This window comes from Garra rufa, chromosome 2 (assembly GCF_049309525.1).
Source record: "Garra rufa chromosome 2, GarRuf1.0, whole genome shotgun sequence".
NCBI lineage: Eukaryota > Metazoa > Chordata > Actinopteri > Cypriniformes > Cyprinidae > Garra > Garra rufa.
Window position 1 is genome coordinate 50,552,944 of NC_133362.1, and position 12,653 is coordinate 50,565,596.

The 12,653-nt window shown below is 35.3% G+C and overlaps 1 long non-coding RNA gene across 1 annotated transcript; it reads left to right on the forward strand.

Annotated features, from left to right (window-relative positions):
* Positions 1 to 2,493: 2,493 nt before the first annotated feature.
* Positions 2,494 to 4,832, forward strand: LOC141326527 (uncharacterized). The gene is made up of 3 exons (XR_012353909.1): positions 2,494 to 3,231; positions 3,400 to 3,542; positions 4,437 to 4,832. It is a non-coding gene; the product is annotated as an uncharacterized lncRNA (long non-coding RNA).
* The last annotated feature ends 7,821 nt before the right edge of the window (positions 4,833 to 12,653 follow it).

Sequence of the window (12,653 nt, forward strand, 5' to 3'; positions counted from 1 at the left end):
GAAGAATAATGTATTATTTCTAGGGCTGGACCAGAATATTCGATTATTCAAATATTCGTTCGGTGGGTTGGCATTCGATTTTAAATTTTGAGATATAATATATTACATTCAAATAATATTCTTTTTTTTTTCATACACCTTGCATCCCCCGCAAAACGGTTCTCATTCGCGCTTAAATATGAATGAAGAAGATCAGACTGCTGCGCCACTAACACAAACAGCAAAAAAAAAAAAAGAGAGAGAGAGAGAGAGAGAAATTGAGTAATATTTGAGAGACACTATAAAGTACAGTCAGGCCCACTTGAATGGTTGAAGCAAAACTAGGGCTTTGACTGTCGTAATGACAACCGCGCCTCTGCGTTTAAAGCCCCAGCAAAAATAATTACCATGAATGTGTCGGGGAAAAAGTAAGGAGATATTTGTTCCTATTTGATATTTTGTTCCTCCTTGTAAAACTTTAAAATCGTATTCTCATAATATATTACCTGTGCAATAATATTTATTATCTATTCACAAGGAAGAGTTGCCATTTGTTCTATTTACCTTGGTTTCCAAGCAGAATCTCCTAACTAGATCTGTTTGCTGCTGCCTAAATTGGAAAAGTTGTTTATAGTCTTCTATCTTGTTTTACTAAAGCGAGAAGAAACACACGCCATAAATCATGTAAATGATCAATGTGGACATATATGTAACATAACATAAATGTAAAATGCTGTATTACAGTCTTCATCATTACTATAATGGCCAAAAGTGAACACGGAAGTGCTGTTACCTGCACAGGGCTTGAAATTAACTTTTTTACTTGGTAGCACTGGTGCCCCCACATTCAAAAAGTTAGGAGCACCAAAAAAAAAAAAAAATTAGGAGCACCCAATTTGTTTTTAGTAATGCACGATGCACCGATCTTGATTATTCATGGCCGATTCTGATTGTCGATGTTTTACAAGCAAATGGGATAATTCTTAAAGCCTTTAATATATTTATGTTAGGCTTTAAGCAAGGAACAAGAATGAATGTAAACATGAGTACATGAACAAGCTGGTTAATTTCTCTTTTAGAGCCATTTAAATTTGAGGCAGCCACTGTATTTTTAAACAATCTACAGTAGAAATGACAAAAAATAAACGACACAGTTCGTTCTTAGTGGTGTTGACAAATGCAGCGATAATCAAAGTAGGCTACTCTGTTAATATTCAAGTTGCAAATAGAGACCGAATTTTTCAAGCATGATACAGAGCTATAGACAACATTATCATCTTTTTATCTGCTCACATACTAATAACAGCCTAGATATTTTATGTAGCCTAATTTGCGCGCATTGGGAAGTCACTCTCTAAACTTGAGGTATTAAAATTGCTTTTGAATGTGCGTGCGCGTTTTATTTTTGGTTTTAACAATCGCGCGAAACTCTCGATGGCGCTGAGCGTGTTATAATACAAGAGATTACTTTAACAGAGCCAATTGAAAGAAGGAGGACACAATCGGGATTTTGAAAAGTGCGTCCTCAATGGAAATTACGCCCCTGCGTGAGTGGAACTCTGCCGCTGAGTTATCATTTGACGTGGATGTATGCTGCGTTGTACAGTATTGAGACAGAGGCGCCAGAATGTATGTGACAGAATGTACGCTGTAGCACGAAATACAGAATATTTCTTCAATCACTTCCGCAGTTCTGCATCAGATGCGACGTGAAATAATGGAATAGTCCAACAGTGTGGTGTTCGAGGGAGGCGCCAGTTTCCATAACATATATTCTATAGTATTCTGATGACTTTTCAGAGAATCTTTGTCATTTTCCATAAAGTAAAAACAAAAAAAATCACCTCGACCAAATTTTTTTGAGGGGGCCCCCTTGCAGCTTGGGGCCCAAGGCAACCGCCTACCTTTGCCTAATGGGAAAGTCCGCCCCTGGGTTTTAATAATGTTTGCAACGAATGTTTGTTTGATAGCCGATTTAACATTCTTACTTATGCTAGATTCATATTTAAATGTATTATTTATTTGATTTATTTTAGCGTTTTGTAGGCTGATTGTTCACTGACGGAAGTGCTCAAATAAACACGCACGTTTGTTAATAATGTTTGGGCCTCATTTATTTTGGGTTTCAAAATAATATACATAGGCTATGTATTTTATATAGGCTTATATACACAAACGTTATATATAATGTGTGTGTGTATGTGTATATATATATATATATATATTTATAAATAATTTAGATATGAATAATTTATTTATATATAAACACCGCGCCATTTTTTTTCGTTCTTCTTTTATTTAAATAGCCTACCCTTTATGGTGCCAGTAATTACTGTGCTAATTTCTGATTTGGGAGTGATTTGTTTGTTAAAAAATGTTAGGCTACCTTATTAAAAGTACACTGTAACGAATTGCTGTAAAAATTACAGCAATATTTTACAGCAGCGGGTTGTATTTCTTATAATACAGCCAATACAGCATATTGCTGTAAACCGCAATGCATTCTGGTAAATTTCAAATCTAAAGAGGCGGGATTATCTTTAACGGTCGACATTTGGGAGCAGCAAGAAGAACGATTCATAACTGTGGTAAGTAAGTGTCTTATTTCTGTTTTATTTTTCATAATTTGTAACTGTATTAGAATATTAAAGAATATAAGGTGTCATAAACATTCGCGGTAACCGCAGATTAACGAATCCTCCGTCCGCGGAGCACGAGAGAGACTTGTGCGGGGATTCGGCACTGCAGTCGCGGAAGGATTACACACACATTCCCCTGCCTTATATCGGCTATAGGCGTAACATCTCTGGGTTCCTACGTTAAGAATTACAAGCTTCATTGGCAAAAGATGTGATTCACGGCGACGTCGTGCTGATCAGCACACTTTCTCGTGATTATTTTATGATGTACAACAAATTTGCACAGGCAGCCATCTGTTAACACGGGCACCGAAATAAAACGCGTATTTAGGGCTCGCGATTCGCGGTCAGCCGCTCACGGAGGATGTGTGTCACGTAAACTCTGAACGGTGCTGTTAAAGTGGTTAACGTAAGCAGTGAGATGTACTAGCACCTTTGATAACTTGCTTATTCGCTTATTGTTTGAATGTAACGTTAATGCTTTTTGCTAACTTTGATTTGAAGAATGCCTTAATCCAGCCCATTGTCCTGTCTGGCCTGTTCGCAGCATATTACATATTCTGGACTAACGTTATCAAGAGGAGACAGACGGAGTTTTGGAGTTCATACAAAGGTAATAGTTGCATTCTAACAATCTGAGTACCTGCATTTTACATGTAGATATGATAGAATATGTTTCTCAACTCAAGTAGAGAGAGTTTTTTTAGGGAGAATAATTCAGATGTACAAAAGCTAAAACTAATGTGAATTACATATTGTCTGCTTCCTGACTGTTTTGTAGATATTTATCCTGAGAGAAAAACAAAGAAGTTGAAAGGAAAAGACCCATCTAAAACGACAGAACACAGAAGAAACCAGCAGAAGTGAACCCAAGTTACCAGTTTTCTTTGCAATGCGAAGGATTTTCAGCAGAATTACTGACATGTAAGTACACATACACCAAGATCTTTTTCCTTTTATTATGTTATTTTATCCTTTATCTACACTAGCGTTCAAAAGTTTGTGATCAGTAGGTTTTATGTTTTGAAATAAGTATCTTCTGCTCATAAAGGCTGCATTTAATTGATAAAAAATACAGAAAAAACTATAATGTTGTGAAATATTATTAAAATGTTTTATCCATTTTAATATACTTAAAAATGTAATTTATTTCTGAATTTTCAGCATCAATACACTAGTCTTCTAATTACTCCAATGTCCTTTAGTGATCCTTTAGAAATTATTGTATATGCTGATTTATTATCAATGTTAGAAGCAATTGTGCTGTTTAATATTTTTATTAACCTGTGATACTTTTTTCAGGAATCTTATATATTATACTTATATATAGTATGTTACATTGAAATTGATTGTAAAGATTTATATTTTTAGATAAAATGTATATTTTAAATAACTGCTGTTCTTTGAAACTTATTCATCAAAGAATCCTGAAAAAGTATCACAGGCTCCAAAACATACACTGACAACATTGACAATAACATTGACAATAAATCAGGATATTGATAATAAATGAGAATGATCTCTGAAAGATCATGCAACACTGGTGTAATGATGCTGAACATTCAGCTTTGCATCTCAGAAATAAATTATATTTGAAAGTATAGTAAAATATAAAACTTGTAATAACTTGTAAAAATTGTAATATTTTTCACAATTTTAGTGTTTTACTGTTTAATATCATACTGATCTAACTGTAACAATCATCACTCTCTCTGCCTTTGACTGTATCTGTCATCCCTCTGTCTTTGTCTGACTGTATCATTGTTTTGTAAAATATCTAATGTATTGCCCTTTTTGTTCTTTTATATATTTTTTTAGCCACTCTTTGCATCCTGGGCTGGAACAGCATCTGGATCTGAACTGTTCTCCTTTTTCGATCAGAAGTTTTTTTGGACTCACTTGAGGGCTTGTTGTTTGGCCATGTTGGACTGTCCATGAAGTTGTGAAAATTCATCACTGTCTTTATGGTATTTCGAACCATTTAATTATAACCATGTTGGTTAACTTGATGTTGGTTTCAACTTTGGCTAAATATTGGTTAACCTTAATATTTAGCAGCGTAATATGTTTCAAGTAAATATTTTCATGCCCAATTTATTTTGGAATTCAGAATAATACTGAATACACTGTTCTATGACATTTCTTTCATGCAAATTTGAGAGTTAATAAATAAGAGATTTTTTAAATAAAATTGGACCTGTTTATCAAGATTAAGATGTGTCAAATTATTATTATTTTTGTTTTTATTAAATAATAGGTGCACTGAGTTTCATACTATACAACACTTTATGCAGTTAAATATTGTTTAAAGCTTATGCAGTTAATAAATTGTTTAAATTGCTAGTCATTATTATTCAGCAATCTGGAAAATAAATACTGCAAATAAAGAATATACAAATTAAAGTAGTACAATATTTTTACAGTGAAACGTTATTTAATGATTTCCAGTACACTTGTAAAATTGCAAACTATTGCTGCAATTTCACAGTAGCAGCTTTAAATAATGTATATATCGTTGCTAGTATATATACAGAAAATTGCTGTATTTTAACAGTAAAACTGTAGTTAATCATTTACAGTGCACTTGTAAAAATTTACAGTATTGCTGGCAACCAAAGTTGCCAGTAACTTGCTGTAAATTTTACAGTAAAACTGTAGTTAATCATTTACAGTGCACTTGTAAAAATTTACAGTATTGCTGGCAACCAAAGTTGCCAGTAACTTGCTGTAAATTTTACAGTAAAACTGTAGTTAATCATTTACAGTGCACTTGTAAAAATTTACAGTATTGCTGGCAACCAAAGTTGCCAGTAACTTGCTGTAAATTTTACAGTAAATTTTTTACAGTGTATTGCACTTAACAGACCTGTGTGTTTTGTATCGTTGTCCGTTCATGAAGCATATAAGCTCTGCCTGCATGAGGCGCGCCGCATCCAACTAGCAATGTTCTATTACAATTTATTAATTCTGAACCTGTGGTGTGTCCATATTGCACCAAAATGCAACACTGCACTCCCTTGGGTCCAAAGCAAAAATCGTTTGGATGAACTGTTCTCGACATAATAAAAATGCAAACAGAAAGACATACAGAGATTTCTGCCTTTATTAGAGAGAAGAATATGTTCAGCCCCTCCCTCCGAAGCTTCGAATATTCGATGTTGATTACTACCGAAGCTTCGAAGCTCAAAAAATGGTATTCGGACCAGCCCTAATTATTTCATATTTAATTATTTAATAGGTTGTTTTATTTCGTTACATTCGCAATCAAAACAAAACACTATACTTCTGTAAAATAAAGGAAACAAACAGGATGCTGCATTATTATTTAGAAAAATATATTTTGCATATAGGCCTATGTATTTATTTTATATATAGTTTAATTGTGTTTTTCTCCGTTCGCAGTAGCGCTGCAGGTGTGTGGCATGACCACGTGAATCCTCACGTTCGGTTGTTTATGAGGCTGTTTGCGTGTATAAAATTAATCCCTGGAAATCAAATGTCGGTATGCACTTACACACTATTTTGATAGTCCACATTTGACATTCTACTAACTATAAGTAACTTTGCAACTACATGGCAACTAATTCAGCAACAGCTTAAGGGCATTTTTGTTTTTTGCGATACACCAAAGCATTAGTTTTTCTTAGTAATGACTTCATTTACTTTTTTTTTTTTTTTTTTTTGGTAAGAAAGCCAGTTGGATGGAAACACAGTGGAGACAGCAAATGTTTTGGCGTATCAAGTTTTTTTTTTTTTTGCTTTTTTTTGCTTTTTTTTGTCGATAACAAAACCTCAGCAAAAAATGTATTTCGTAAGTTAAGTAATAAGCTACAAAGTTTAGACAATTTACAGTGCAGGTCATGGGTGACATTATGGTAATTCATGGAATCCCCGACAGCCCCGCTGCAACTGCAGTGTTTAGCAAAGCTCATGCCCGGTTGTACTGGGGTACTACAGTGCTATATACCCTCAAACGAAAGCAAAGCAACTGACGATCTGGCAAACTATCCGACGTGTTTTTGCAGCGTTAAGCAATGTAGCCAATCAAAGACATATCTGTCGATTTCGAACAATTCACACACCGCTGATCGTTTTTTATTAAGTGCCGTTTTGCATGCTCGTGTATCATCTCATGACTAAGTGCAGACACAATGTACATAAAAGATTCATTGTGTAGTTTAAAGAGCTTTATTGATCATAACTCAACTTTGTGACATCTCTATGAACTAAGATTAGTGATGCTTTTAGTGATAATAAAGGTAGTGCGCTTTGCAGTTTCCAGGCTATAATCCATTCAGAATTTGAATGAAACTTTAGTTTATTGGACACATACACGCTGCTGTGTTTAGGGAATGACACCTGCATATGGGTTCATTCTCGAAATAGCGGTGAAGCAATTGCCGGAGAAAAAAGTTTTCCCCCTTCTCCCAAAACAACTTACTGTTTCAGTTATTAAAATAGTTCAGTTCTGTATGCAATGGGGCAAAGTGATTATATTTAGTTACGTGTTGTATTTAGTTAATGTAGAAAAACGTTTGGAGCATTTTTTGTTCGTTAAATATTAGTTTTAGTTTTATTAATCAACAGCACCCAGTGGAAGACTGATCATAGTCTGTTTGATCAATTTGCCTTCTCAAATCATCACGACTTGCCTAAAATAAAATCTATAGATATAAAACAGTTCAAGTATAAAACAATGTTGGTTTAAACGTAAGAGATAAATGTGCGCTAGGCGCTTAGTTTCTGCAGAGTGGAAGTATCTTTGTTTTTGTTTTTTTTGTTTTCCTTCCTTTTCTAAAATGTGTGGACGTAACGATGAAAAAACGTAAATTTTTTATATATATTTTATATATATACCTCATAGATGATGCTGTCATACTGTACCACTTTGGAACACACACCAAAGACTAAAAACCTTTGAATTCATTTGTGTTGGTAAAAACACTATAACATTTCCCTAGTAATGTGAGCGTATTATGAGCCTGAAGCTTGAGCTTGTAATGCTTGGACAGTGCATGCAAAGACAGGTATGAAAACTTGACCAAAGCATTCATTGTGGATAAAGTTGACTTTATTTCATAATGCATTATAACATAAAAACAAAGGCTGAATACAGTGTGTGTTTGAGTGTATTGCCACAGTCACAACAGGCTTTAAAGAGTGACATTAAAGTCGTACTTTAGAAACAATACAGTTGCCATATAGTGCTCCCAATTCAATAACTGAAAAAGATCATGTGATGGCAGCATTATCCCATGTTTTTACTTGTAGGCTAGGTATATTATCCAGCCTTTGTTGCCTTCGTTTAGGTTTTTTTCAACAAAGTTGATACCAGCTTTCTGATACTCTTTCCAGGCCTTGCAGTTGATCAGCAGAACTATGACTTGGATTTGTGATTCACATCCTTCTTTCTTGTGCCACGCAAAGACATCTTTTCCACCGGTTCCATTATTGAGATTAACAGTGAGCTTTTTAAAGCCGACAGCCTGAAGATTTGCTTGTTCCTGGAGGGAGGTGGATATGTTAAAATCAGTGAGAGCTTTGCTCTTATCGGTTGTGCGCCGATACCAGAGGAAGACATAGTTTCCACCAGCGCCTCGATTGGTGTCTTCATCCACGCGAGTGTAGCCCAGCTCAAACAGGTACTTGTCAGAAGAGAAGTCAACCGATGCTGTGATCTCACATATATAGCTCGGCTTCTCTCTCTGCACCCACAGGTAGATGAAGTTTCCTCCTGCATTACGGTTCAAATCACAGCCCAGTCTCTCCCAGCCATCTTGCAGAAGAGCAGGCTCTTCTTTGGCATCTTTGGTTACCTGGAGGTTCACAATAGGAACATCATATTCAGTGCTGCCGTAGAAGTACCACAGAAAGATGTGATCTCCAGAAACTCCTGCATTCAGATCTCGGTTGACCACCTGATAGCCGGCATCAGCCAGACCAGACTTCATGCTGTTGTTAAATGAAAACTGGATCCTGGTCACTGGTCTGGTGCCACACTCCTTCTTGTACCAAAGAAGGACCTGGTTTCCACCAGCACCTTGATTGAGGTCAACATTGATGAATTGATAACCTTGAGCTCCGAGTATTTCCTCTTCTTCCTTAGAGGTGGAGACATTAACCTTTGTTATTTGCTGTCCATTTGCCATTTTGTTTTCTTCTGTATTTTTGGCACTGAAGAAGTGGGTTAAAACTCTGAAAAACAAACAAACAAAAACTGTATTTAATTATTGCTTTTTTTCAAGTTTGAATTTGACATTTTAGCACTAATTTTATTACTTGGCTCAACTTTTTGCTATGAAACAACATGTTTTTAGGTCTACTGTTACAAGCACCATAAAAATATTCATGCAATGGCAACAGTTACATTTTTAACATTTACTTTTATATTTATTGTTTCATTTGTTTGTTCAATTACTTAATCATTTCTTTTAACATATAGCTACTTACTACACACATATTTCAAAGGTACTTAATGTTAAATGGATGTTGTCAGATTGTCCAGATTTTCTCTACATGAATAAATTTTTACCATACCAGAAAATCTTGTAGAAGGCAAGGCTGTTTCACTGACGATAACAAAACACATCTATAAAGAACCTTCACAGGGCTCTCACTTATATATCACATAGTTGAGTGGGCTATTGCCCCAACACACACCTCTAAGTAACATGTAATTCTGAAGAAAATATAAAAAAAAAAACAAGTTCTTCAGGTAAATTCTAAGGTACGGTTAAATTCCGGAAGAAACTGAAATTACATGTAACTGTTTCTATTTCTAGATGTAGCTGATATATTGAATATTACTGGTGGACACGATTAATTCAATTTCCAAGTCCATTTTGCAAGAACCACTGTGCTACGGTGAAAGCCGCACAAATGGCAAGACTAAATTAAGAATGAAAGCTTATATCTTACTTAATACTTACTTGATTCATTATCTGCAGTACATTAAGTCTCATCTGTTTTCATCCAAATGTGACGCTCATTTGCTACCTTCTTGATCAGCAAAGTTTCAGAAACATGGCGGACAGTGCATTTTTCACACTTTGCTGAAGTATTGCGCCATCGTGGCTTAGTATTTTTGCTGCATGCACATTAAACAAAAGAGATACTTTGTGCGTGGTTAAAGGCTATTTCAAGCTTTCCATTTCTGTTCAAGTTGTTCTAATTCATTGTGCGGTTAGACCAAAGACTCAGTCATGACTCATTCGCCGAACTAAAAGTCAATCATTTTTTACGGTGCAGTATAGCCTAGTTTAAATAAAATCAAATGTATTTGAATGCGAATGAATTTTCGATTTGTTAAACTTTCTCTTGCAATTAATGCAATTACATGTGTTTTTATGTACATTTAAGTGATTTAGAACAACAATTGACAGTATTCTGTACACAGATGTAAAGTACAGTACAGTACATAAGTCTCCTGACATTTTTCCTAAGAAATCTTTTTTATGTTTATTCAGAAACACCAACTCAGTGGAACAGGTTAGAAACCGTCAAAAAGAGAACTGTTGTGTAACACATTCTTGAACATATGGACAGATTTCAACACCTGATATTTCATCACCTTTCTTTTTTTTTTTAATTATTATTATTTATGATTTATACTCCTAAAAGGGTAATACATTTATAGACAGATTGTCAAAAATGTAAAAAAATTATGCTGAACAACAACTTTTAGAACAGGCATGTCCCCTTCAGGTATTGTGAGTAAGTGAAATAAATCAACTTTTATCTGTGGGTGAGCAGATTTTCCACTACAGGTGGCCAAGTAGTTTTTAAACGCTGCCTGTGAGCAAAACCAAAAATATATGTACAAATTCACCAGATCTAAATATTCACAATAAACACCCTTTCAACATGAAACCAAGAAATGAGACCTACACTTTTCCTACCTCTTACCCCCCACAGTCTTTCAAATGTTTGCATCCCCCAAGATGCAAAAATCTTTCAGAAAATCAGAAAACTACTGAAAAGAAATCAGTGTGTGGTCAAACCTTGTGTGGTTTCTGGCCGTTTATTTCTACCAGGATCTGATCTTTGCAGTCTGAACTGAACAGTTTGAAACACACGTTTCAGCACATGTGCATTTGATGTGAAACAAGTCATTTCTCTCTGGCTTTCTATCTATTTGATACTGTATTTTCTCTGTGTTGTCACACGTATGCCTGCTTATGAGTCATTCTAAATAATTAGAAATATGACGATTATAGCTTCTCTCAATAACAAATTATTTGTTCGCTGTCTTTCTATTTATGTCTATCTGTGGCCTTCCACGAGGCTCTGTTTTAGATCGTTCTCTGTTCTCTGTTCCCTGGACAGCTTTTCTGTCTCTAGATCTCTACAGGTGCGTAACCTTAGTGTCCTCATTGAGCAGCATTTAAAATTTGATAAATGTATCTCTGCTGTTATCGGATCTAGCTTCTGTCAGCTTCAACTGCTGCCTAAAATGAAACACTTTCTCACTCCCAAAAACTTTAGAAATGGCTGTTCATGCATTCGTTACGTCTCGTCTAGATTACTGCAACTCTTTATACTGCGGCATATCTAAGTCTCAAATTGCTCGTCTACAGCTTGTCCAAAATGAGAAGGTGAGACTTCATCATAAATGCCATAAACATGAACACATCACTCTGAATCTGAAAGCTCTTCAATGGCTTCAATGCAAACTTATGGTTTGTTTGTTTGTTTGTTTATTTCAAGAGTGTTGTGCAGTAAATAAAATGGCTTGTCTTGTGAGGATCTTTCTATGGATTATTCTTTATGTTAAAGGTGATGAAATATCAGGTGTTGAAATCTGTCCATATGTTCAAGAATGTGTTACACAACAGTTCTCTTTTTGACGGTTTCTAACCTGTTCCACTGAGTCGGTGTTTCTGAATAAACATAAAAAAGATTTCTTAGGAAAAATGTCAGGAGACTTATGTACTGTACTGTACTTTACATCTGTGTACAGAATACTGTCAATTGTTGTTCTAAATCACTTAAATGTACATAAAAACACATGTAATTGCATTAATTGCAAGAGAAAGTTTAACAAATCGAAAATTCATTCGCATTCAAATACATTTGATTTTATTTAAACTAAGCTATACTGCACTGTAAAAAATGATTGACTTTTAGTTCGGCGAATGAGTCATGACTGAGTCTTTGGTCTAACTGCACAATGAATTAGAACAACTTGAACAGAAATGGAAAGCTTGAAATAGCCTTTAACCACGCACAAAGTATCTCTTTTGTTTAATGTGCATGCAGCAAAAATACTAAGCCACGATGGCGCAATACTTCAGCAAAGTGTGAAAAATGCACTGTCCGCCATGTTTCTGAAACTTTGCTGATCAAGAAGGTAGCAAATGAGCGTCACATTTGGATGAAAACAGATGAGACTTAATGTACTGCAGATAATGAATCAAGTAAGTATTAAGTAAGATATAAGCTTTCATTCTTAATTTAGTCTTGCCTTTTGTGTGGCTTTCACCGTAGCACAGTGGTTCTTGCAAAATGGACTTGGAAATTGAATTAATCGTGTCCACCAGTAATATTCAATATATCAGCTACCTCTAGAAATAATGTGAGATGTTATGTACTGAAATATGTAATATTTTTGTACTTATCTGGTGAAATGTAGGGGTTCGTTGGGGTATTAATTTGGGGGGGGGGGGGGGGGGGTGACAGTAGGCAGTCTGTCAGAACTGAGTGAGATGGTGTCTTAATTGAAGAGAAGCACTCAATGGAGTTGGTTGATGTCTGATTTACTGAAGACTCCATAGGGACTGTCACTGCGCTTTATCAGTCTATGGAAGATCAACAAAACTCCCAGAAGGTTGACAACAAGGATACAATATGCCCGGGTTATGTTGTTCTGTTAGCTGTAACCACAGTCATCAGAAAAAAACAACAACTTAAATTTAATTCGATCTCAGCAGTGCTTGAAGTGAGCCGGTATGCATATATTCTAGCGTACGGGTGTCCTTCACGCAGGTGCTTTTCATAGCAAGTGTGCTTTTTTTCGGCACTAGAGTAGTGGAATAA